Source organism: Panthera onca, chromosome F2 (assembly GCF_046562875.1).
Source record: "Panthera onca isolate mPanOnc1 chromosome F2, mPanOnc1 haplotype 2, whole genome shotgun sequence".
Lineage (NCBI taxonomy): Eukaryota > Metazoa > Chordata > Mammalia > Carnivora > Felidae > Panthera > Panthera onca.
Window position 1 is genome coordinate 45,318,489 of NC_138356.1, and position 27,399 is coordinate 45,345,887.

General features: G+C 37.4%; 2 long non-coding RNA genes across 2 annotated transcripts; one reads left to right on the top strand and one right to left on the bottom strand.

Annotated features, from left to right (window-relative positions):
• Positions 1 to 224: 224 nt before the first annotated feature.
• LOC144615129 (uncharacterized) lies at positions 225 to 5,686 on the bottom strand. Its single transcript, XR_013553589.2, has 4 exons — positions 5,504 to 5,686; positions 1,833 to 1,908; positions 996 to 1,177; positions 225 to 402 (listed from the first exon to the last, which is right to left on the bottom strand). It is a non-coding gene; the product is annotated as an uncharacterized LOC144615129 (long non-coding RNA).
• Positions 5,687 to 5,804: 118 nt separating this feature from the next.
• On the top strand, positions 5,805 to 22,803 carry LOC144615085 (uncharacterized). The gene is made up of 3 exons (XR_013553477.2): positions 5,805 to 6,455; positions 19,028 to 19,121; positions 22,624 to 22,803. It is a non-coding gene; the product is annotated as an uncharacterized LOC144615085 (long non-coding RNA).
• The last annotated feature ends 4,596 nt before the right edge of the window (positions 22,804 to 27,399 follow it).

A 27,399-nucleotide genomic window follows, 5' to 3' on the forward strand; every position in this document is an offset into this window, starting at 1 on the left:
CTTTTTTTCCAGTACTTCTCACTCATTTGATAGCCATTCAACAAATATTTGAGTATCTTCCTGTTAGGCACTGTATTAATCTGTATAAGAGACAAATAAAGAGCAAGAAAAACATTAATAAATAAATATGTTATGATCCAGATATATGTTGACTTCTGTGGCAATATGTAGAAGGTTCCCTTGTCAGTGAAGGAGGAACAGAGGGAATAAGGAAGACTCATTGGTGGAGGTGAATGTGATGAGACGGCATTCAAATGACTTTCTCCAGTGGAAGTATGCTATCCCACTAATGGTCAGGTGGTAACTGCAAATAGTAGTTTTCTTCAAAGCATGATCCATGACACAAAAGTCTCTTTAGACCCTCTGAGGCCAAAAGGATTTGGTAGTCAAATACATCTAAAACTTCACAAAGCACATCAGCAGTTAACATCTCTGACAAACCCAGTAGTAAAGAGACCTAATTAACAAAGTTTAACCCAGCATTTCCCACATGGTCTAACCACAACTCTCTTTTTTGTTGCTGTTTGGGGGAGATGTACCGCTGTCCTGACAGATGGCATTAAAACTCTTAATCTAAAGAGGAAAATTTCCCATGAAAAATGGATGCTGTGGGTCAATGAAATGCATTTCAGCTTTTCTAAGTTTCACAGGTAACTATTACCATAAAAATGGTTAATGGCTATGGTTTTTAAAATGGGCAAATAGGTCACAACGTGGAGTCTCTTGCTTACTAAAGCTCTCTCTGTACTTAGCCCTCAAAAAATCTGTATGGGATCCTCACCTTAGAGGTAAACCAACTGGAGCCCTAGGGCAGAATATGTCTCTACATTCCTTGAAACAAGTGTGAAGAAACAAATAAAAAGAACTGCCATTATGAATTGTACTACAGCCATGATCAAAAGTCTCTATACTTTGAAATACCTAATCATATTACAGGATTAAAAACACATGAGTGAACACTAACCAATAATTTATTCATTTCTATATCTACTTACATCTTTTAAATGTGAAAACATAAATTTGTGGCTCTTTCTCAATTATACTGAAAAAACCTTTCTCTTCCTTTCAGTTTGGTAGGTCCCCTTTGCTATATGTCTTTTTGTTGTATTTGGATTATAGTAAGCTTCAGGCTTTATCCAAATTCACTTTTCAGAGTGGCTTTTGAGTAGAAGATGGCCTAAGGATCACAAATGATTAAGAAGAGTTCATATAAGAAGTCTCATCTTTTCTAAGAATTATGAAAAAAAATGTAACTTTTATATGAATGTTGGGCTTATTTTGTTGTGTTCTAGTAAGGCTCTACTGTTGAGGCCATAGTGTAAGGCCATACTCCTAGTGATGGACGTCCCCCATATTAATCATCTGGAAGGGGCATTTCCTTAAACAGGTAACAGGGTCTCTTGGAAGGTGGGTCTTGGCAGTGAGAACTCTTGATGCCCTGTGGAATCACACTCTTACTGGACTTTGCTGTATATTAACTATTTGACAATGCTTCCTGGTGGTTTGGGAAAGATGACTTCTCCAAGGAGTTAGGCAGGAAGGTGCTAACTCTGTAGGAGATCCTAAAATCAAATGATATACTTTCACTTTATCTAGCTTTCTGTTGCTCTCTGTGTTCATTCCCATATGGCTATGCCCATATCTTTAGTAAAGGCTTATCATAATATTGTAGTCCGGCTCAGAAATCAGTTGTGCACTATGGACCTTAGGTGAGAATTTGGAGTCCATGTTTGTGCCAAAGAACTAAAGAGGACACAGTAGCCACTCAAGTTAACATAGTGATATGTGGTTATAGCTATTTATAAGGGAAGTATCAGGTATCAAGTACTCACTCTGTGCCAGGCATTTTACATATGTTATTTCGTCTAATCTTCAGAATAATCCTCAGAGGTAGGTTGTATTTTGGTTCTATTTTGTGGATGAGGAAATCGAGAGTCAGAGAGATTATGTATTTGCACACATCCCTTAGCTATTGACAGGTGGAATTTCAATCTAGGTTTCATCCGACCTCAGAGGCTAAACATATCCTAGTCAAATTACTTAACTTCTCAGCACTTGAGTTTCTCTATTTGAAAACATCTACTTTTTGGGTTGCTATAAGGATTCAATGAAATAATGTATATAAAGATCCCAGGCCATTGACTAGAAGATAATAGGTACCCCCAAAATGATGCTTATTGTTATGTTTTCCTTCTGCCTTTCTGGTCATTCCTTCTTAGTATCCTTCAAGGTTTTCTCTTCCTCTGATGGCCTGCTAAATGGTGTTTCCTAAATTGGTTTTTTAACTAAGCACTTTTCTTGAGTGACTTCACCAAACCCAAGGCTTCAGCTACTAGTATTCCCAGATCAGTACATAACTCCAGACCCAGATACCCATTCATCTGACATCTCTACCTGGGTGTCTCACAGAGAAAACAAACTCAACATGCACCCAAACTGATCACATCATCTTTCTGTTCCAGTCCTGGTTTTTCTCTCAGTAGGTGGCACTATCAAATCTCTAGATACCTAAGCTAGAAGCCTGGGAATTTTCTCTATTCATTTCACTCATCTCTCACACGCAATTAGTCATCAGGTTCTCTCAAGTCCCTTTTATTATCTCTTATATCATTCCCTCCCTCTCCCCTTATCCTCCCTCAATTTCATTTTACAGCCACTATTACTATCTAAGTTCAGACTCTCATCACTTCTATCAGGTATTACTGCAATAGTTTTCTAACTGGTTTCCCTATAATCTACCCAACCCTCTTTGTGTCCTTAACATTCCCATCAAAGTGATCTTTCTAAAATGAAAATTTTTTCATTTATTTCCCATTTAAAACCTTGTAAGAGCTTCCCCTAGCTTTCAGGGTATAAAGTTCAAATTCAGGACATAAAGTTCTTCAAGATGGAGCCTCTGCCTGCGTCTTTAGCTGTTTTTCCCACTATTCCTTTATTTTTCATTCCTACCATTTGTTTTTGTTTTAAAGGATTACTTAAACTTCTTTAAAGGAAGCTATTTCTAGCCTTGGGCCTTCAGGCATGTCATCTGAATGCCTACTCATTGCCCCGAACCCACGCCCTTGCCCAACTGCCCCTTTCAACTTCCTCCTTAAAGCTCAGCTTAAGGGGCACACCTCTGGAGAGCTTTTCCTTGATCTTGACTCTGTTTTTTTCTTTTTCTTTAAAAAAATTTTTTTTCTTTAACATTTATTTATTATTGAGAGACAGAGAGACACAGAGTGTGAGCAGGGGAGGGGTAGAGAGATGGGGAGACACAGAATCTGAAGCAAGTTCCAGGCTCTGAGCTGTCAGCACAGAGCCCAACGCGGGGCCCAAACTCACAAACTGTGAGATCATGACCTGAGATGAAGTCGGTTGCCCAACCAACTGAGCCACTCAGCCTCCCCTGATGTTTTTTTCTTAATGCTCCCATGATACCTATGTAACAGCACTTTTCAGTCTACCCATCTGTCTCACTACCCTGTAAATTGGACCCCAACGTTTGTTCCATATAGTATCCCCAGCACCCAACCCCTAGTGCTTAGCTCATAACAGATACAAACTATTAACGAAGGAGTGAATTTAGGAGGAGAGTTTTTAGCCATTGGCTATGCTGTGTGTAAACCTAAGAAACCAAAGGCAGGACTTTGAGTTAAGGTGGCATGTTATTGGTGATGCCTTAAACCACATTTCACTCTTCTGCACCTGGTCCTTATTTCTCCATTTTACATTGGACCAGGTTCCACTACTCACCCCTAGAAGAGTAAGACAACAGCTTTTAGACACACCTGATGGAACAAGCAACTAAGATACAGAGTATTCCACTTAGCAACCTGGGGTGTTCCATTTAGAGTATGATTGGGACCTATGAAGCCAACGCACACCCTGCCCTTGACAAACTTGAGCATCAGTGTTCCTTTGTAAACATGAACCAGAAGCTGAGGTCCCAAAGACCCTGTTTAGTTTTATCTTCATTGGGGAAATTGGGTACATTTTTTTAAAAGTTACATTAATTGATCTCTTCACTTTTTTTCTCTTTCCCCACTTTTTAAAGACTTCTCTGAATGTTTTCTTCTTTTTGATGTAGCTGTTTCCCAACTTTCCTTCTCTGAACGTAATAGAGATAAAAAGGGTTAAAAGGAAGAAAAGCAAAACCCACTAATTCAAAAGCTAATCAGATTTCTTAAAAAAGCTTCTTTGTGGGGGAGATTCTCTAGGTTGAAACAAGACCACAGTATCATATAGCTTACTCAACAACTTCATTTAGTAAATGATGATATGAAGGGAAAGAGCAAGTTAGTGACTTGCCCAAAGCCACTTATCCAATAGAAGCATGAGTTGTATTGTGGCCCTAAGTCCCCCCAGTTCTAGTCTTGGCTATCTGTTTTTCCTGGAAGACTCTTTTCACTTGTGCCCACTGCTAATACATTTCTGTTAAGAATATATTTGTTATACACAATGTATATTACACATAATTTTTTAAAACAGATAAGGTCAACACACTAACGGCAAAAAGAAAGAAACCACGTGGGCGTGGGCTCAGGGCTCTGGGTAATTTGCCCCTGGGAGAGTAGGAAAGATTGCCAAGGGAATCCAGGCTCTCGGACACCATGAACCTCGGGCTGGACAGAGCCATTGTTTTTTTCTGGCCTTTCTCCAAAGAATGAATTGACGCAGAGGGAAAGCCAGGGCTGAGTCCGCGGGCGCAACAGAACCGAGTAACCTGGAGGCGTGCCCTGCTGCTCCGTGGCTGGCTCGAGACGACTTCCAGGAACTGGTCTGGAAGAGTCTGTGAGGATCTGGGAGGCCCTCACCTTAGGGCGCCAGCTTTGGGGCCACAGCTTCGGGGCTCCGCCAGGGCCACGAGCCTCCATCCCTGCCCCCAGGTGCTCACCACCCCGCGTGCCACTCACAACAATCACCACGGCCCTTTGGGGCTCCAGAGCCTAGGCAGTGGCCGGGTCAGAGATCAAAAGAACCGGTGGTCTTGTCCTACTCCCCTAAAAACCCTGAGCGTGGGGAGCACGCTCTTTTTTTTATGAGTTTGATACTTAGGCTGCGCCCCCTTGTATACCAGAAACTGGATTATGCTAAAAAAGATGAAATCACCCTCATATCCGGAGATTGTTTATTTCCATACAAACTAAGAAACGATTAAGAGGTGATGAGCAATCAAACAGACCCACGTAGAGAGTGGTGGCGGGGAGGGAAGGGCAGATGCCGGAGAGGGGAGTGAGAGAGCAAGCGAGCAAAGGGGAAGAAAGAGGGAAGACGGTGGGAGAGGAGAGGGTCCCAGAGGGGAGAGTGGGCAGAAGAGAAGGGAGAGGCAGAGAGAAAAGATGGGAAGGGGGGTGGGGGAGGACGAGAAGGAAAACAGGGCGGGGTGGGGAAGAAGGTACAGAGGGGGCCTCGAAGACTGGCGGGGTAGGGTGACGTGGGCGGGGATTAGAAAGGGAGGGCGAGGCCTAGTTTGTGTCCCACCGGCCTCCCCTCAGGCCCTCTTAGGGGAGAAAAGTCTTACGAGCCCCCAAATACGATTCCGGGAAACCTCTGTCTCGCCGAGCGCCGTCTGGCATCTCACCCCACGGCCTCTGAGACCAGCGGCGCGCACACCCTCACAGGGGCCGGGCCACGCTGATTCTGAGGTCCCGACGGCCTCGCGCCTGAACCCAACGGCCCTCTTCGACGGCTTTGCGCGCGACGCGGAGGCCGGAAGCCAGGTGGGCGCGACCGGAGTGAGACCCCCCCGCCCCCGCGCGTGCGCGGGTACGCTTGCGCCCGCGCCGCAGGCGCCGCGAGCCGTGGGTCCCGAGAAAGGACTCTGAGGCGACGCCGGGCGCAGGCCCGGAATTTGGGGGAAAGGCTCCGGCCCTGCGGCCAGGCCCGGCGAAGAGGGGGCCCGGAGGCGGTTTCTCATCAACTAATACCAACTCTTTGAGCTACTTCTGTTTGTTTACTCGTTGATAAGCGCACTGGGGGATTCTAAAGGGAACGGGGCCGGCAGTGCCCCCGAAGAGGTGGTGGGAAAGCAGAGCTGAGACTTGCGCGGGACAGTCGACTGCTCGTGACAGCTACGGCTGGCGCCGCACGCGGAAACAGGCTGTGGCGCGCGGGGGCTGGGGGCCGGGACTGAGCCGCCTCAGCTCGGCCGTCGCTGCTGGCGGGGAGACCGGGGCACTGGAGAGGCGCGGCGCGCGGCCGAGGCGGGGTCGCCGAGCTGGGTGGGAGCGCAGGGCCCACCGAGGACTGCCGCCACGAGCGGGCCGACCGCGGAGCGCCCCGGGGGCGGGGGGTGGGGGCGTTCGGTGTGGACCGAGTGGGAGTGGCCCTGGGGGACGGGCCTGAAGCTGGTGGGCTCAGCTGAGTCCACGCCGAGGCCACTGCATCTTCGACCCTTGTTCTACACGGAGCGGAGACCTAACGGGATAATGAGGGCGCTGACGGGCGTTTAGGGCCCCCGGCTCCGTTTCCAGGTAGGAGCCGGCCGCCCGGCCCTTCGTCGGGCGCAGGCTCGGGGCACTGGGCGGCTGGCGCCGAGGCCGCTGGCCCTTTCCCGCCTCGTGCGCGCTGCCCAGTAGTGAGCGCGCCTGCCGCCCCGCGGGAGGAGAGCAGTGTGGAGGCGGGCGGCCGAGTCCGGGGGAGCGGGGGGCGCCGTTCCCCGCGCCCTCCACACCCGCCGCGAGCCGAGCTCCTCAGGCCCGGCAGGAGGCGCTGTGCGGACGAATTAAAGCAGAATACCAAGGTTTTTTAGGGGTGGCGGTTTTGCAGCCCAGGATAGCACCCCTTTAGTTGAGTGACCCTATTCAGACCTCCTCCCTCTCTTTAATATGGGTGTGTGTGTGTGTGCGTGTGCGTGTGCGCGTGTTGGATTAGTCACAAGGATGAAACGTCAGCGAAAGGGATTGAAAAGGAGAAAGTCTTAAATTTTTCAGGTTCGCCGACCGCTTTAAAAGGAAGATGTCGGGCAGACGTTCTAATTCTTGCTTATAAAGGGCTCGCCTATCACTGCCGTTTGTTAAAGAGGCAACTCGACTCGAAGGGTTTGGTTCAAATTCTTTTACTGAAATAAAGGTTTATACAAGACTATTTCTGTTTATTGCTCTCTGAAAGATCACATCAGGAACAGGAGGTAATTCCAGTATATAATTGAAATTACAGTATATGATAACAGTATTATTTTTGTGATACCTTTATCAAACTATGAAAAATCCTGTTATTTGAATATTTAGAGGTTTGTGAATCATTCGTGAATCCACTGGAACTGGAGCAGTTATGCAGAAATGAAATGTATTATTTAATTTATCGTCCTACTTAAGTGTAGTGCCAAATGATACTAGTGAGTAATTTTATGAAAACTCTGTGATCAGAAATAAAGGGGAAGGAAAGCAAATCCCTGAACCCATTGTATATGTCGTCAATGTAGACTCTTGAGTTCTGTATGAATGGTGGAGTTATGAAGGGATTAAATGTTGCTGCCTCCATTTGGTATGTGTTTTCAGTCTCAAAGAGATGTGCCTTAGACTGGCCTCCCAGTAGAAGTTGGCATTCCTGGAGTTTGGTTTTGCAAATTGATTTCTGTCGTTTTGGAAATTATTAACTGTTTATAAATGCAAGTTACTAAAATGCATGGACTATAAAGAGACATGTTATTCTGTTAATAGTCTAATATGTGGAAAAATTAATTTCCAAACTAATGCTCCATTAAAAAAAATCTATTCCTTTATGCTAGTGAGATTTGGAAGTGATGCTGTTCTATCTAAAAAGTACCTGTTTCAGGACCTCAGGATATCAAACTTAAAATCGGCATGAATCTTTGGTAAAAGGAGAGGTTTATATGGTGTAAGCAGGTGCTAACTGTACCTGGCTAGACAGTCTTTCACAGCATTGCTCAAACACAGTGCTTTGGTCTGATGTGCAAGTTTCTGATAGTGTGATTCTGCCTCTTCTTTGAACAGGTTAACCTCAAAGTAGGTACAAAGTAAACCCTTGTTAAGTAAAATAGTGGGTTTTTTTCATCTTGTTTTGTTTTAGTAAAGATTAGGCTAGGTAGTAAAATTAGATAGGAAGTTAAATATGTAATAATCATATTACCTTACCTTTATGTGACATTTTGTAATTTATGAAGTACTTTAAAATGCATTTATCTCATTTAATTCTCACAATAAACCTTTTGACGTAGATACTGTTTGATTTTATAATTGGGGGAACAGGGTCACAGTGGTGGCCTCAAGTCATGTAGATAGTTTGTAGCACAGCTAGGACTCAAATCCCAGATACTGGCAGACATTTTTTGTATATTTACCTTTTAAATGGTACATTAAAAAATTTTTTGTTTTACATTTATTTATTTTTGAGAGACAGAGCACAAAGGGAGAGGGGCAGAGAGAGAAGGAGACAGAATCTGAAGCAGGCTCCAGGCTCTGAGCTGTCAGCACAGAGCCCGACGCCAGGCTCGAACTCACAAACCACGAGATCATGACCTGAGCTGAAGTTGGACGCTCAACCAACTGAGCCACCCAGGCGCCCCATTAAATGGTACATTTTAAATATGTGCTTTTAAATTTCCTAATCAAAGTTTCTTTCAAATTACTCAATCTAGATTACTGGATGATCTATTTTACTTCAGTAAAGACAACATAGATGTGTGAGTGATTGAAATGTAGCAATATTTCAGATTCAAACAGTTGGGTTAACCAAGACTTAAATACCCTATACATTCAATAGGCATAATTCTCCAATTATGCTACTTTTTATGTTTTGTTACTCTGCTCCTGCTACTTTTATGTTTTGTTGGTTTTATATGTTAGAATATTATTTTTGTTTGTTATTTGAGGTACATATCCCTCTGGACTATAGATTCCATGAGGGCAGAGAATATGTTAATCCATCTTGTTGATAGATGTATCCTCAATACCTTACCATGTGCTTGGAATTTAGTGGGTATAATAAATACATGGTAAATAAATGATGCTCATACACTCCTCCACCTCATCTTTTTGGAAATTCTACCAATCCTTCAAACCCTGACTCAAATGCTACATCCTCTGTGAAGTTCTCTGCTCTCTCCTATCTGTAAATTCTTGTGGTGCTTCTGTGTGTTTCTCATTTTCAGCATCATCTATACCAACTGCTTCTTATTTGTGTACATGTTTTTATCTTACCTCCTAGACTGTAAGCTTCTTGTGGGTGGGATACCTTACCAAGTATAATGCCTTGTATCATAAATTCCATTAATGTTAACTAAGTGAATAAAGCAAAACTGTCTAGGTGTACCATCCAGTATGAATCTATATAACTTGATTATAAGTTATAAATAAAATGTGAATTTGCCCTAGCAAAATAAGTTACATGCTCAATATTGGTCATAATTATTTTTATTAGGGGTAATCTACAATTTTTTATTTCATGATATAAAACAAGCATTTAGCATATTTATGAAAACTTTTTTATTTTTAAATTTTATTTATTTATTTATTTATTTATTTATTTATTTTTGGAGAGGGAGCCTGAGCTGGGGAGAGGAACAGAGGGAGAGAGAGAGAATCCCAAACAGGCTCCACACACAGTGCAGAGCCTTCACTGGGGCCCAATCCCACAACCCTGGGATCACGATGCAAGCTGAAATCAAGAGTGGGCGCTCAAACAACTGAGGCACCCAGGCACCCCTACTGCAACTTTTAATGTTAGCCATATACCTAGAGCAAAAGTTGTAGGGATTTCTAGTATAACTTTTTTTTAAGTTTATTTATTTTGAGAGAGAGACAGAGCAGGAGAGGGGCAGAGAGCGAGAATCCCAAGCAGGCTCTGTGCTGTCAGCACACAGCCCAACACGGGGCTTGAACTCATGAAGTGTGAGATCATAACCTAAGGTGAAACCAAGAGCCAGTTGCTTAACCAACTGAGCCACCTAGGTGCCCCTAGTATAACTTTTTAGGACTAATAGAATTCATTTACCAAAATACATATCTCTTCTTCTCCAGACTAGAAATAAAAAGAGTTGTATGCTATACAATACCTTTGCATGTATTTTCAGAGGTAGAGGACTGGTTAACATTTGCTATTACTACACTTGTTTTTTTTTTCCTCTAGAAAAAAATTAAGCAGTTTAATGGCAATTTTTGTTAAAAAAAAACCTGAGTCATAAGCAACTATTTTTTTTACCATCAGAATGAAATTTGAGGTAAAAGAAGATTCTTAGCTTCGTTTATTCTTCCAAAATTCAGAATAGTGTATATTACTATTAGAACTGCACCAGGGATAGATAGATATAGATATAGATATAGATATAGATATAGATATAGATATAGATATAGATATATTTATCATATATTGGGACATTTGCTTTTTAAGTTTAATTCAATTAACTCTGCTGTGCAACTGCTAATATCTTGATTTTCAAATTGCATGGAAAATTTGGTGTTCCTAAGCCAAATGGATGGATTTTGAGCTAGATAGAGAATGCAGAACTGAAGTTGTGATATAGCTTCGAAATGAGTGTGTGTGGTGGTGGGGAAGATGGTGTTTTAGTCTAAAATCTCATATATAAAAGTACAAATTGTGAGTCCTTAAAAAGTAGTGGTGTGATAGGTTTACAACTAAAACAATACTTCTTTCTTAAAGAGAGAAAAAAAAAAACCTGTGCAGCTCAAAACTTAAAGTCACAATCCTAAAATGTCTTTTTTGGTTAATTTAAGTAAAGAAAGCAACTTCTAACAGTTATTTCCTTAAAGTTTGAAATGTAATATATTTTAGCTAGGTGACTTGAAATAGAAAACAGATAAAGATGACTTACTGGTTAGTGAAACACCAGTCTAAAACAGACAGCTTGCTTTTTTTTCCCTCTTCATTTCCCCTGGACCAGCTGTTAATGTTTAACCTTCATTTACTACTTCAAGAGTCATATTTACACTTCTCCAGCAACACTTTATCCATATGTTCTGTGGCCTTATACATTATATAAGGCTCTTTTAGGGCAACTTCCTAATCTTCTCATTAAGAAAATGTCACACTCACCCAAATAACCCTATAGAAGATGTCAGATGATATCACCACTACAATAACCCCATAGGAGATGTCATCTGATATCACTTATAGGCTTCCTTTCATTTTTGCCAGTAATAGTCTTTGCCAGGTTGTTCTTCCCATTTAGACAACTAGGATGTTTCCTTTCCTTTATTCAATTGATAGCGGAAAAAGTCTTCCAAAAATACTTCACAATTCACTTCATATCAGATAATGAATTCAGCTTCCTTAGAGGATCATAATGCAAAGATAATTTTTCTTTGTTATAATCAATTGTCTTACCTAAAATAAGTGATCATTATTTAGCTCGTAAGTTTCATACTGGAGTGTTACTGCTTTAAGACCATGTAGGGGATATGACAAAAAAGAAAGAATGGACTTTACCTCTTGTCTGATAACTTGCTTATTTCTGGTTCTTTTTTAGGTTTCAGAGGTTGACAAGTAAGCCTTAGGAAGTGTTTTTATGAACAAATCAGTCTCATTATTTTTACTTCCTTGAATACCTATCAGGTAGTTATATATATAGGGGGAAAAGGTCGATGAATTTTCAAATTGCTTTGTTTGGGTTTGGTTATTGTTAGTGGTTAATTCAGAGAAGCTGGAGTTAAGATTCTTGTATTTAAAACTTACTATAATGTACTGATTATGTAATTGGCCATTTAATATGAAATTCAAGGTTTTCATCTGTAAAATAGATATATTTTACCACCTTTGAGGAATATTAACATTTTGGTTTAAGAGAGGCCAGATAAGTTTTATCATAAAAATAAATTTAATATATTACAACCAAGTATTAGATCTCTCATATCTTTAAAATTGCTTAGTGATTTACAAGTGATGTGTGATCTGAGTGAATGCATCTCATTCCTTTCTGATTTGTTCTTGGCTTAAGAAGATACTTTTAGCAGAATCTACCACTCCTTTCAAAGTAGGTTCAATTGACAGAAAGTGGAATTGAAACTTAATTTTTTGTCAAAAATAATTTCCTTTTTGCACAGAATTTGGTTGTCTCATCTAGGGCACTTCTGTGTAATGCTATGGTGCTGATTCTCCACGGTCTTATACTCCTTCAAGTCTGTAGGGTCACCCCTATGAATATCCATTTCTGGAATCAGTGTGAGTGAAACTCTGCCTGGAAATCCATATGTCTAAAGCAAAAGTTATAGTGATTTTCTGTATAACCTTTTGTGACTAATAGAATTATCTTTCCAAATTATACACTACTTCTCCAGATTATAAATCATTATGCCAACTTTGACAGTTATGAGATATTGAGAGCTCCTGTTAAACTACGTTACAATTTTCACATGTAACTTGCTACTTCCATTTCTAACATCCTTATTGCCTGAATCAGTAATTTTAGCACTTAATCACATACTTGTATTTTAACACTTCTTTTATGTGTTGTTCCTCTTAAGACTGTAATGCCCCTGAGGGCAGGTTCTATGTGTTGTAAGATTTTTTAATGCCTCATAATTCCTGAATAAAGTTTTGACATGTGGTACATACTCAGTGAAGAATTCTTCAAATAAAAGTGAACTGTTTTTATTGAGTGTTGTGCATGGCACTTTTTTAGAAATATGAAGAATTAAAATACATGATCACTGTCCCTGTGATATATGTAGTCATACTAAGGTCCACATAATTTATTAGATCTATAGTTCTTTTTAAAAATATTTATTGGGGCACCTGGGTGGCTCAGTCGGTTAAGCGTCCGACTTCCGCTTGGGTCATGATCTTGCAGTCCGTGAGTTTGAGCCCCGCGTCGGGCTCTGTGCTGACCGCTCAGAGCCTGGAGCCTGTCTCGGATTCTGTGTCTCTCTCTCTCTCTCTGGCTCTCCCCCGTTCATGCTCTGTCTCTCTCTGTTTCAAAAATAAATAAACGTTAAAAAAAAATTAAAAAAAATAAAATAAAAATATTTATTTACTTATTTAGAAAGAGAAAGAGAAGGGGGGGAGAGGGCAGAGAGGGAGAGAGAGAATCTGTGCTGACAGCACAGAGCCCTATGGGGAGGAGGGGGCTGGATCTCATGAACCATGAGACCATGACCTCAGCAGAAATCAGGAGTCAGACACTTGGGGCACCTGCATGGCTCAATCCATTGGACATCGCACTTCAGCTCAGGTCATGATCTCACGGTTCCTGGGTTTGAGCCCCACGCTGGGCTCTGTGCTGACAGCTCAGAGCCTGAAGCCTGCTTCGGATTCTGTGTCTCCCTCTCTCTCTCTGCCCCTCCCCCGCTAAAGCTCTGTCTCTCAAAAATGAATAAACATTAAAAAAAAAAAATTTTTTTTAAGTCAGACACTTAACCGACTGTGCTACCCAGATGCCCCTGATCCATAATTCTTTATATGGAATTACGAAGTCCAAAAATCTCAAAAATTATTTTGTTATGTTTTTGGTAATATCTGGCAGTAAAATCTAATCCAAGATTAACTCATTTGGCTGAAAAACCTGACTTGAACTGATGTGAATGAAACTATAGTATTCATTTATTCCATGTAAGAATATTCAAATGTTTTACTTCAGAGATAATTGATCCTTTTAATTATTATGTTTTACACAGTATATGTATTCTGTTATCTTTTGAAATCTGAAAAATTCTGACTTCTGAGATACATCCAATCTCAAGAGTTTTGGGTATTGTAGATCTGTACAAAAAGTTAAATGATAAGATATTCAAATAACAACAAATATAATAATGGTAGAAATATCTCAAACCCATCTTGGAAAGTTGCCTAAAGGGTCATGGTGTCTCTGTTGGGTGTTCCTGCAAATGGGCATGTATTCAGTCTTGGATCCCAGGGACCAGAAGCAGATGATGGAGTATTTTCCTGACATGTCCAGGCATAAGAAGAGCCAGAGCGTCTGTGCAAATGAAGTCTTTTAGAGAGCACTGAGGATCAAAACCAGGGAAAACCAATTCTGTCCTCCAGGAATAAGAGATGGCTTGAAAAAGGAGCCAGAGAGACACCAGAATAGAAGGAGGAATTAAGGGTAAGGTGAGAGTCCTGGGCAATTGCCACAGCCGTGGATGATAGATCTGCAATCCCATGCTGTGTAAGTGGATGGCTTTGATGTAAAGTGTAGCGTTGGAACAGGCTGGTACAGATAATTGTTGCTTGGATATGAAAGGGACCTTTAATACAATCACTTACACCCATATCCTCTCCCTATTTTAAAATGAGTAATCTGAAGTTTAATAATTATTTTTTAAACATCTAGTTAGTGGCTGAGCCACGATACAAATCCAGGTTTTATGTTGCCTATCCAGCGCTCCTTCTATTGCCATAGGGAAATAGTATTTAGGTCTGGAGTAGTCATGAATCACTTTTCAGAAGTTTGGAATGAATTGTAGTAGCTTGCCAAAACTTGAATTATTTGAATTGAATTACTGTCATAGTTTGACGACACTTAAATTTCTGTAAATCTCTGTACTTTTATATATATTTTTGCATTTTTAAGTACCTTGGTGTCAAGGATTGTTGTAACTTTTTAAATCCCTAGAGTACCTAAGAAGTGTGTGGCATATAGTATAGAATGAGAAAAAGAAAGGTTGAAGTGGAAACAGACCAAAAAATAAGTGTGTGTTATAGTAGAAAGAATACCCTGGGGAATTTAAAGACCTGACTTCTATTCTAGCCCTGCACAGATTATCTGGATAACCTTGTACAAATCACTGAACCTCTGTGAGATCCAGTTGTCCTCTTTAAAAAGGGTAGCGTAAGTGACCTTTAAACTCTTTCATTCTGTAATTTAGTTCTATGTCTATATTTGCCAGGACAACATTATTGCCATTAGTACTTACTGGATTTAATTGGTTAGGTATGCAAAAATAGAGGTCATATGGGCTTACATTTTCCAGGGACTCTCTGCATAGAGATCCTTGAATATGTTTGGAATATTGATTAAGATACTTTGGTAAAATGAAAATACAGAATAAATTAATATTAACAATACATCTAGCAATAATCATTTAACATTCAAAGCATTGAATAAGATGTGTTCTCTGACTTCAAGTTGTTTAGGATTTAGTTAGAATTTACTTTAAATAGTTAAAAATGCAAGTAAGAAACAAAACAAGCTCTCTGGAGCCTAGCTATGTTTAGCTGGAATGAATCAGCCTCTAAAAGTGTGGTATGACTGGCTATTCAACCTTTCATTGGGACTGTTTAAATTACTTTGCATTTCATAATGTAAATATTTTGATACTGTGCACTCCTTGATTAATATGAAAGTGGCTTATCATCTTTGAAGAAAATTGTAACCCTTACAAATCAACTCAGAGTATAATGTTTCTAATTGAATATTGTCTGGGATAATATAACTATATCCTCAAAGCCCCTTTTCTGAGTCCCAAACATGTTAGAGAAGTATCATATTCATTTCACTTTATGTTGTATTAACTAATGGCAAAAATATTCGGTTGGAACTACATAGCATTGTGATTGACTGGTGAACATTTTAATAGAGAAGATCTAAATAAAGATAACATTTTTCAAAGAAGGACATTGCTGGTGCTTGACTACCTGTTCTGTAAGACATGTATTCAGTCTTGGCAGTTAATTTAGACTAGAACATTTAAAGTTACCAGCCTGTGGCCGGCTGGTAAACCATTTTGTGAAAATTTCTCATCGGTGTTTTCCTAAACAAGGTTTTTTCAAACTTTCGGCTGTTATTCATGGTGTAAAATAAATGTTACATTGTGACCTGGTACCCACATACATATATAAGTAACTGAAACAAACCTTTCATGAAATAATACTTACCTTACTTTGTGTGATGCACAATGAATTTTTTTAATGTGTTCTATTTTATTTTATTCTTTTGAAATAGTTGGTCAGAAAGTCACTAAATTGATTCCTAACTCTTTAAAAGGTCGTGACCTATAGTTTGAAAACATTCAGCTAAACTCTTTTATGAGGGCAGTTACTATTTCCTATTTAATTTTTATTCCACAGTGCTTAGATCTGTGCTCGGCACTTAGATGGTACTCAATGTTTCTTGAATGCTTTGTTCTTAATCTAACTTCAAAAATATTATAGTATCAATGACACTTATCTATAGCAGCTGCATGAAGCTGTTGAAAGAGATTAGGAGAAAATTATTAATAAGAAGAAGATGAAGGCAAAACACATATGAGAAGAGGCAAAAGTCAGCATACAGTTAAAAATAATAAACACAAAAATAATAAACACAATAACAATGTGTTGGTTCTCTAAGAAGTTGTAAAATCAAGTACTGACTTGTATTTTTTTTTTCAGATTTTAAACTTCAGGTTGAATTTTCTAATAATTTTATCTTAAAACTATACTTTCTCCTAACTTCTATTGTGTTTGTGTGTATGTGTGAAGCTTAATTTTGATTAGGTGTTATTTTTCTAAAAAAGTGAGATCAACATCCTGTAAACTTTATTACCATTCATTAAACAATATTCTGAGCCAAAACACTTGTGGATAAATCACATATTTTTTCTTTTTTGTCTTCTAATCATACAAAGTTCTTTTTCCCCATAATTTTAAGTATGGTCCTTAATAACTTAAACTTGTCCACTTATACTCATTAACAACTTTTGGGGGGAGATTTTGTCAAATATTTTGGTTCCCTATAAGTTCAACTCAAATAAAATTCTATTATAACAAATACAATAGTAATCTATAATAATTCTATTATAACAAATATAATAGTAATCTTTTAGTAATTTCTAAAAGATTGCCTGGTATTATCTAGCCATAGCAATAATTTATATACTAGAGTTTCTGTTTAGCAAATAATTAGGTTAGTTCAAAGAAATTTTCTGGGATATGATTCATTCAAATAAATAGAAGATACATAATTTATTACCATCAGATTTTAGCAGGGTTAAATTACATCAGTAGATCAGGGAGTTTTCACAATGGCTATTTTACACTCAGTGGTATTTTGTAATTATTCTAAAATTAATGTTTTCTTCTCAAACAGATACTAAATTCATCAATGGAATTTTATCCTCTTTCTTCCTTTTCCAATTTTCCTACTTCTTTTTGTATCACACAAATACTTCTGTGCTTTATACAATATAGAAACTCATTGAATACTTGTTGATTAACTTTAAGCTAAATTATTCCTTAAAACATTTAGGATCACTAGGGCTCTCTGATACTAATGTTATCTAGTGGGTAGTGAATTGGGGTTGGAAGTTAGGGAACTAAGACTGTAATTGTGTTTTTTTATTAGCTCAATGATTTATTCTGTGTGTCCTTTTATGTTTTTAATCTATAATTTACATAGGGCTAATAATTGCTTTTACCTTTTGTCTATTTCACAGCATAATGTGAATATCATATGAGATAGATATAAGAATGTTTTTTTGAAAATTTAAAAGCATTCTACATGTATAAATGTTTAGTGAGGACCCTGATAAATGGTTGTGATTAAATGAGAGGTTGTAGGTAAAATGACCAGCACAGTGCCTAACATAGAATAAGCACTTAGTAATAGTGGTTGCTATTAATATTTAACTTGCATATTATATGGTTGCATACTTATAAGTTTCAATTATTTTATATTTCACTTTTTGAAATTTAATAGGATCTAATAGTAATTTTTTGTAAATTTGTTTTTCAAGCTTTTAATTTTGTGTGGTTTTCTTAATTGGAATCCTCCTCCCTCCCCCAAATCTGGTCTTTTTAAAAAATATGTATTTGCCCTTTTATAAGTTTTTACATATAAAATAGTTAAAATTTATAATTGAATAGTTGAAAATAAAAATTATAATTTGTTAGTTAGACAAGTATTATATGTGTCTGAGTATTTGGAATTCCATATTTTGAATTGTGACCATTTGAATTATTCAATATATAATTATGTAATAAGGCACTTGATTATTTCAGTAATAGCAGTTGCTTTGAATTATTAATTATATTTCATCCTATATCAGATAAGTAAAATTTGTATTGCATTATTTTTTACAAACAGCAGATATTTTATCTACAAGGAGCAATGTTAGCCAGTTGAAGACAAAAAAGTTCAAAAGCAATGTAAACAATTTAGATCTCATACAGGTAGTCATTTTTTACCTACTTATAATTTGCAATAGTTTCCTTCATATTTTTTTCAAATTATGTTTTATTGTTTTCCCTATTAAAAAAAAATAATCCCATTATAGAGACTGGATGGAGCCTTCTTTCTGTAAACATTAAAGATACTTCATTTCTTTTACAATTCAAAATTATTTAAATTGAAGGTATTCAAGTAGTTTTCCTCTTCCCAAAGAGGAAAAAAGTGTGTTCCTCTGTTCCTCTGTGTGTGTGTGTGTGTGTGTGTGTGTGTGTGTGATTTAATCAAGTTTTTTTTTTTTTTTCCAGAACCTTTCCCAAAATTTTAGAAAAAGGATAGAAAAACATTTGCAACTTTTGTTTCACTTGGTGAAGGAGTCAGGAACTATTTGTACATAATAATCCAACATCAGTTTAAGATTTTTGGCTGTCATTTTCTCAAGAGCAAGAAAATATTTTGTTTCCAATTCCTGCATGTTATTTTTTTTATTGGTTGGATTTCCTATTCAGCACCACTTTACTTTCATGCTTTTTGTTACTAATCTGTTAATTTTGAAAGAATAAGTAATTAAAACAGGTTTGAAAGGTTTTGTGTGTGTTTATGTGATATTTTGTTGGAGCATTTACGAAAGCAATAAAAATACTTGTCCGAATCCTCAAGATGCATATGGTGTCATGAATGTTTTAAAGACAGGAAACCATACAGTCCTATTTTAGGAAATTCTATTTATTTTTAAGTCAAATAAAAATTTTCCCGGCTCTTTAAAGTACCTGACTAGCAAGAGAATTTTTATGGCATCCATTTGCAGGAAAAACAAAAACAAAAACACAATTCTTTTAGTAGATTGAGGTTTGAATATCACAGCTCTTGGAGACTCTAGAGCTTAATTTGGAATTAGTCTATGTTTTCACCCACTTAGTTGCTGTCTTCTTAAAGATGCTAATTTTTCATCTGTTTTTCTTTTTCTTTTTTTTTTTTTTTCAGTATAATTACATCATCTCCTTAACCAGGAGAATTGCTGTCTGCTCCTCAGCTCTGTATCATTAATGAAGATCTTTGTTGGGTTTCCTTAACACAGGTTAGTACTTGACTTTTGGTTTGCTCAGACTCACAATCAGGATTTTTCTGACTGTACTATCAGTGCTTTATTTCTTTATTTTTCATGTGATAATTCATTTTCTAAAATTTTTGTATTGTGTTTTCCCATTTTTGTTCTCTATCTTTCATAGAGGTTGTGATAAAAACCAAGCAACCAACCAATTAAATAAACAAAACAAAAACCCCTTCCTGCTTCCTGAAAATCTTGACTCTCTCTATATTTAGTTTCCCTTTCATTTCATTTCTTAATTATTACTACTTTTGAAAACTATTTGTCATCTCTTTTAATCCCACTAGGTCATACTCTAACACTTCTCAAATCTCCCCCTTCCTTATCAGTGTTGTTATGGTTTCCAGAATCTAATGAAGTGATCTGTCTAAAACACAGATACAAACAGATCACTCCTCCTAAGAGACCATTAATAATTCTCCATCACCTACACAGGAAAATTAATCTTAGCATTGAATACAATGATCTAGCCCCTGCCTACCTTCCCCATACTTATTTTGAGAATATGAGAGACTTCATGTAATCCCCAGAATTTACTATGCTGTTTTCTCACCTCTGTGCCTTGACTCAGGTTTTTCCTTGCCTGAAACTTTTTCTTACCCTTTCTTTGCCTAGCTAGGAAGGAAGGCTTTTATCTTTCAAGACTCTGCTTGTATAGCATTACTTCTGGGAAATCTTACTGGCTGGTGGTCATGTGATCCTGTCTCCTTGCAGTCTTTGTTTAACTCCGTCCTAGCTCTTATTTATTTATCTATTGCTATCATTCCCTAGAGAATGAGCTCCTTGAGGGCTCCTTGTAGTTGGTTTTTTGACCAAAGTATTATAAAAAGTATCTCTTGAACTGAACTTTTGTCAGTCCTGTGTAAAAAAGTTGAAAGTGCTGTGAGAAGTGCTGATAAAAACCATGCCAAACAAAAGCACATTACAGGTTACTGATAGCTTTATTGACAGAAAGCAACTGATCCAATAGCCTAAACTTCTTTTTCCTATTCTGAATCCATTCATAATGAGGGAGTGAGCCACAGTATTACACCCTGAAAATCCTGGATCAAGGCAGTTTTCTCTGTTTGCTTTGTGGAACTGTCTGACTTGGACAGTTTTTGGCATGAGTAATAAACTCTCAGATTATTTTAGAAATGATGAGCTCTGTGTAGCAGGTGTATTTCCCAGTGTCTGCTGACAGCAGAAAGAAAAATATGGCTAACTCGTTCCAGCTCCAGAACAACCTCAGTCTGTAGTCATTCTCCAAAAGCCTTTGGCAGGAGATATATTGGAATGCTGACTGTCCGTGTTCTTGGAAAGATGGCAATAGGAAAAAAGTTGCTTTCATCAGGCCAATTTTCTTCATTTCTACAGTTCAAGAAGTTTAACCTCCCAAAGAATTTTTAAAAGACAACAGAATTTTAGACATTTCCAAGAAAGCACATTAATGTTAATCTCTGTTTCTACCCATTCTCATAGAACTTGACTTATTCCCCAAATATTTTGGGGAGAAGAATTTCCCTAGAATTCATGGGAAGTAAGCATCAAACTAACAAGGCTTGTATACATTTTGAAGGATACACATACACTTGTTATTTATTTATAACAGAAAGGATGAAAGTAAAAAATGGTCTACAGTTCATGTGAGTTAATTGAAACAGTTCTCCATTGCATTTTTGCTAAATCAGTCAATTAATACTATCTTTTAGCCAATTAATTAGGAGCATATGAAATCATCTTATCATGTTATGAAATATAGAGAAATAACCACCTTTTTAGATATAATTCAAATTTATTTATGGCTGGCTAATAATTATACTGATTACTATTTGATGCTATATGTAATTTTTCTATACCAGTGTTGTCCCTTAAAACTTTCTGTGGTGATGTAAATGTTCTGTCAGTGATGTCCAGTAGGGTAGCTAATAGCTACATGTAGCTATTAAGCATTTGAAATGGGGCTAGTGTGACTGAGGAACTGAATTTATAATTTTATTTCATTTTAATTCTAATTTAAATTTAAGGGACACCTGGGTGGCTCAGTCAGTTAAGTCTCTGACTCTTGATTTCAGCTCAGGTCCTCATAGTTCCTGGGATCGGGCCCCACATCGGGCCCTGTGTGGACATCACAGAACCTGCTTGTGATTCTCTCTCTCCCTCTCCCTCTGCCCCTCCTCAACTCATGCATGTGTACATGCACACACACTCCCTCTCTCTCAGAATAATAAGTAAATAATAAACTTAAAAACATTTATGTTTAAGCAGCCACATGTGACTAGTCGCTACCATGTTGGACAGTGCAGATCTAGGCTATAAAATGCCAGCAGTAAAGTTTTTTTTGTTTTTTTTTTAAAGCTTAGGTGTAAGGAAAGTATCCATTCTCTCCAATGCTGATTATATATCTTTGTCTTAGTTCCCTAATGCAAATTATTGTATCAAAAATATCTTCATGGCCTGAAAAACTCTTTTTTTTTTGTTTTATTTAAATTCCAGTTAGTTAACATATGGTGTTTCAGGTGTACAATATAGTGATTCAACACTTCCTTACATCACCTAGTACTCATCACCAATGCACTCCTTAATCCCTATCACCTATTTAACCTATCATTCTCCACACCTCCCCTCTGGTAACCATTAGTTTGTTCTCTATAATTAAGAGTCTGTTTCTTGGTTTGCCTCTCTCTCTCTTTTTTTCCCTTTGCTCATTTGTTTTATTTCTTAAATTCCACATATGAGTGAAATCATATGATATTTGTCTTTCTCTGACTGACTTATTTCACTTTAGCATTATACTCTTTAGTTCCATCCACACTGTTGCAAATAGCAAGATTTCATTCTTTTTGATGGCCAAGTAATATTCATCTATTCATTCATCTATTATCTATCCATCAGTCAATGGACACTTGGGCTCTTTCTATAATTTGGCTATCATAGATAATGCTGCTATAAACATCAGGGTAGATGTGTCCCTTTGAATTAGTATTTTTGTATTCTTTGGGAAATACTTGGTAGTGTGATTGCTGGATGTATTTGATATTTTTAAGAGAACTGGATAGTTTAAAAGGATACTGGCATTGTTCTCAAGGTATCTATAACTTAGGTACAGAAAAGTCAATGAATGGTACTAACTCTGAATTAATAATTTTAGTATAGACTAACTGGCACCTTTTGTAAAATTCTTTCATTATATTTGCTGAGAATCTCTAAGACCTGGTTAATAGTTTTGGAAAACTGAGACCAGAAATTTTATACACTAATCACCATCTAAGAATTTCACCATTATGATGATGTAATCAAATGATTTTATCAAATTAAAGTCTGCACATTGGTGTTTAAAGGTAGAGGGAATTCCCAAAGGGAGAAAGTTAAAGGACAAGGGCAAAGGAAGGAATGAGGTAAATAAACTGATTTGACTTAGGAACTCTGAAGTGGTCTAGAATATGTTCACAGATTTTTAATTAGTCTTTATTGTGATTCCCAATTGCTTCAGAGTTCTGGAAAGATGGATATTAGGAAAGTGAGAAGATAAGGAAAATTTTCCTGGAAGATATTGTTGCTGAGTGGGAGGAAATGAAATTGATGGATAGCTTGAGTAGTCCATCATCACCATAATCATCATCATCATCATCATCATCATCATCAGAAGTGTGGTCTAACCCCACTTAGTGCTTCTGTTGGATCGGAATTAAAATCTCTTTTAATTGCTATCCATTCTTTATCTCAACTGGTTCTTTATTATCTCATTTTGTAGAAGATTACTGTCTTCAATGAAAGTATGAAATGTTTGCTATACAACACTTTATTTTTTAAAAAAGTTTATTTGCTTATTTTGAGGGAGAGAGAGAGAGAGACAGCAAGAGAGGGAGCCAGGGAAGGGTGGGTTGGGGCGGGGGGGGGGGGTGGGGAGAATCCCAAGCACAGAGCCTGACGGGAGGGCTCAAACTCACAAACCATGAGCTGATGATCCGAGCCTAAACCTAGAGTCTGACGCTAACTTACTGACTGAGCCACCCAGGCACCCCTGCTGTACGACATTTTAATGTTGCTTGGTTAGTGCCTAAGCAATTTTGCTGTGTGAAAAGTCACTGTCACCCTTATCTGTAGCAGTCTCCTCCAAAGCAGTCAAATAAGGAAACTACAGTGAATATTCTACCACACATAGAGGTGAGAGTTCCACCAATCTGAAACTAAGTTAGCAATTCTAAACAATAGAAATGCATTATTTCAGAGTAGATAAAAACAGATTCAAGTCTTTCCCCTTAATTAAAATAAAACTCATTGAAGTGACATAAAGCATAGGGAATATAGTCAATAATATTGTAGTAACTTTTATATGATAACAGATGGTAACTAGACTCACTGTGGGGATCATTCTGTAATGTGTAGAAATATCGAATCACTATGATGTACACCTGACACTAATAGGATATTGCGTGTCAGTTATACTTCAATTGAAAAAAAGGACTTGATTCACTTTCTCTTTTAGTCATATTAAATTTTTAGTGATGTGCATGTACCTCTGGGCAGGCAGGTTCTACTTAGATTCTCAAGTAAAAAAGCCAAATAAAATGTCTTAAGATATTCTTGGAACAGTTAGAAGCATGAAGTGCCAAAAAATTTCATGAGAAAAAGACAACCTGTTTTCTCAAGATTTCTAGTCCAGCTAGAGAAATTCAAGAAAGAGGAGATTCTTAACTCCTAACATTATCTTTAGTTTGTGGAAGAGAAAACAAAGACCAGAAGTTAAGTAACAGAAAGCAGAGTGGTCAAATCTGCTTCTTTGCTTGATAGAAAAGACAAAGTGTGTGCATGTGTGCATGCATGGTGGGGCACAGATGTAAAGTGCGGGCCTTCAAGGGCTCAAGGTCAGACAAAACAATGAGTATGGAAACTGGTTTGCTTCCAATTTCCAATTTGTTTCCAATTTTTAAAATGGTTTAATGAATATATTCAAAATCATCGTCTTCTTTTTATTCATCAGCATCTTTCCTATGTCTTTTCTTCAAACCATAGCAAGGATTTTATTAAGCAGCAATACATAGACAAAAGAAATTGGCAAATATTTTGAGTCAACATTTTATTTTTTAAGTCTGGCATTTTTTTTAAATCACATATTAATTCACTTTTTTCCTCTCGGAAGCAAACTGTCATTCCTCTCAAGTCACACACTTACCTGTGGCTTTGGTTGCTTTCATTTCTCTATTTCATCATTAATGTTACATCAGAACTTTATACAAAAGTAGTTTTTCATTTCCCTTTTATCAACTCCTCTGCCTCTTCCCACTTTTTATTCCATTTCCTTAAAAGGAAACAGACATTTATTATGTGCCTACTATTTGCCAAGGTCTTTGCTTTTCCCATTTGCAGATAAGAAAATGGGAGTTCAAGAAGTTATGTAACTTGCCTAAGGTCACATAGATAATTAATGGATGACTTTGAAATCTTCATCTGCCTGACTCTAACTAAGACCCTTTCTCTCCAGTATGGCTTGTTTAATCCACTTGCAGGCACTCCACAGCTCTATTCATGCTTCCACTTTTATTCCCTTCTCTTCTCTCTTCTTTGGCAACAATTTTTTTCTATACATTTTACTTCTTCTTTGTGCCTTTCCAGCTTTCTGTTACCACTCAAACTCTTTTTCTTTTCTCCTAAATCATAGTTTTGTTATTCTTCTAGTGAGAAAGCAGACAATCGCACTTTTGGATTCAGTGTCTTAAAATTGTTTATATCTCCTGGCTTTGTAATTCTAAATTATTCTGAAGAAATCACCAGAGATGTCTGCAAAATGTATATACAAGAAGGAAATCCAAGCATTATTTGTAGTTTTGAAAATTAGAATAACTTAAATACTTAACAGTAGGGTTAAACATGGGTTAAATAAATCCTAGAAGATATATTAGATAATTGACTATTACAGAGTTAAGTAAGGTAACAAATACTTAATGACATAGAAAAATGTTCATCAGCTATTATTTAAAAATTCATTTCTTATGAAAACTCATTTATGATAAAGCTATTCTGCATATAAAAGAGATTTAAACTATTTAAAGAAAAATGAATACCTATGTCTACCACCCAATTACTAAAATGAACATTACCAACTTCTATAAATCTCCCTGTATGATACCATATGATGGTAGATGCAAGAAACAAAAAAAAAAATCTTAGAAGATAGAAAAATGGTAGTAGTATTTTTAGTATAACTTAATTTAGTGAAAAAACATGTAGAGTAGAATATTAACAGTTGTTACCTCAGTTGATGGCATTGAAGATAAATTTAATTTAATTTCTAACTTATGTTTCATCCTTTTTCAATGAATATTGATTAGGTTGTAATAAAAATACATAACAAATGTTTATATATATGTAACTTTATTATTATCTTCAGTGAAAAGGGTAGATTGAAAATTCAAGAAAATCCTTTTTTCCTTGGAGGCTGGAGAGACAAACATCAGAGACTGGAAAAGGGTTGTTTATGATTCACCATCAAACACAAAAGTCTTTAATTATCATTCTTAATCAGTATAGCAATATTAATTCCTTTTGGGTACAAGCTCTGTGCTAGGTGAATTGTGCAAAAGAACCCTAAGTGTGTACGTGTCCTAGGTGTTCAGACTAGGCAGAGGAGATTCTCTCTAGTTGCAATGGTCAAATAGCTTATCAAGGAGGAAGGCTTTGATTTGGATTTTATAGGATATGGAAGATTTAGATCGGCATTGTCAAATTCTTTGGCCTTAGGCCTCTTTTAAAATACTCTCCAAAAGCATTTAGGACCGCAAAGAGTTTTTGCTTATATGGGTTATATCTCTTTGTACTTATCATATTAAATTCAAATCAAGAAAATCAATAAGTATCTATTAATTTATTTTAAAATAAATTACATGTTAACAAAAATAATATATTCTTATGAAAAATCATTATATTTTCCCAAAATGAAACCAGTTAGTGAGGAAACTATTGTTTTACATTTTACATTTTAGTGTATGACTTAATAGAAGACAGTTGGATTCTCATATCTGCTTCTTTGTGATATTACACATCATATAGCCTCTGGAAAATTCCACTGTACACTTGCAAGAGAATGAGAGTGAAAGGCAAATAGCATCTCAGTGTTATAATGAACATAGTGTTGATGTCATGAACCTCCTGAGAACCTCTGTGAGAATTACTGATTAAAACAGACTGGGAGCAAAATAGAGGGATGGCATAGTCTCAATGCTGGGAAAGCATAAGGTATATCAGAGAAAGTGAACAGACCAATCTGGTAGTTGCAAAATATTCACATGGGGGAAAGTGGGAGAGATATTGCTAGACATGTGGGTTTTGGAGAATCGTATCATCTCAAAACATACCAGCTTCCTTATTTACGTCTATAGTCACAGATCTCTACTTTTGGCTTCAGAAAGTTCCAGGCAGGAATGATTGAAGAGAAATTTACACTTAGTTCCAGGCAATAATAAGTTATGTGGCTGGCAGTTATTTATTGATTGATTGCTTTATTCATTCAATTTATTTGGTATCTGCTACATTCCAAGCATCAAGTAAGAGATAGTGATGCAAAGATGATAATGACATAATCCTACCCTAAAGCAGCTCTCAATTAAGTGGGAGATTCAGATATTAAAAGATAAGTGATACATTCTTTAAACTGGAGGATCACAGAGGGAGAGCAGCTAACTCTGACTGAGAGGCATGGTGGACAGGTTGTGGGGTAGGTAGAAAGTCTTAAAGGTTGAAGTCCTAAATGCCAGCAACCAGTCATATCTAACCATGGTGAGAAATACCAGAAGGACAGGGATAACAATTATAGTACCAGAGTTAATACAGTAGATGTGGGGGAATGCTCAGTACTGCAGAATAATCATTCTGACTATATGTTCTCTTACAGAAAGTAGAAATGTACAAAGCCTCTTTCCCCTAAAGTCCTACAGAATCTTTCCACTGGCGTGCCTGGGAGACACCGCCAATTACCTTAGTGTCTCTCTTCACTTGCATCATCTTTTTCAGTGTTTTGGGTCTCTTCTGTGACTCGGTAACTGGAGCGAAGGGGAGGAAGAAATGTAATCACAACCGCTTTAAACCAGGTACTGGGAACACCTTTACCAGCCCATATCATTATGAAAAGGTAAATAAACAAAGAACCTGTCTCCCAGCACCACCTGCAGGGAACAAAGAAGTCTGCAGCAAGATTCAATACTTCCTTCTCTGCCAAAGTATCTTTAATTTAACATTCCTTTATTGAGCATCTACTAAGTAAAGAGACTGA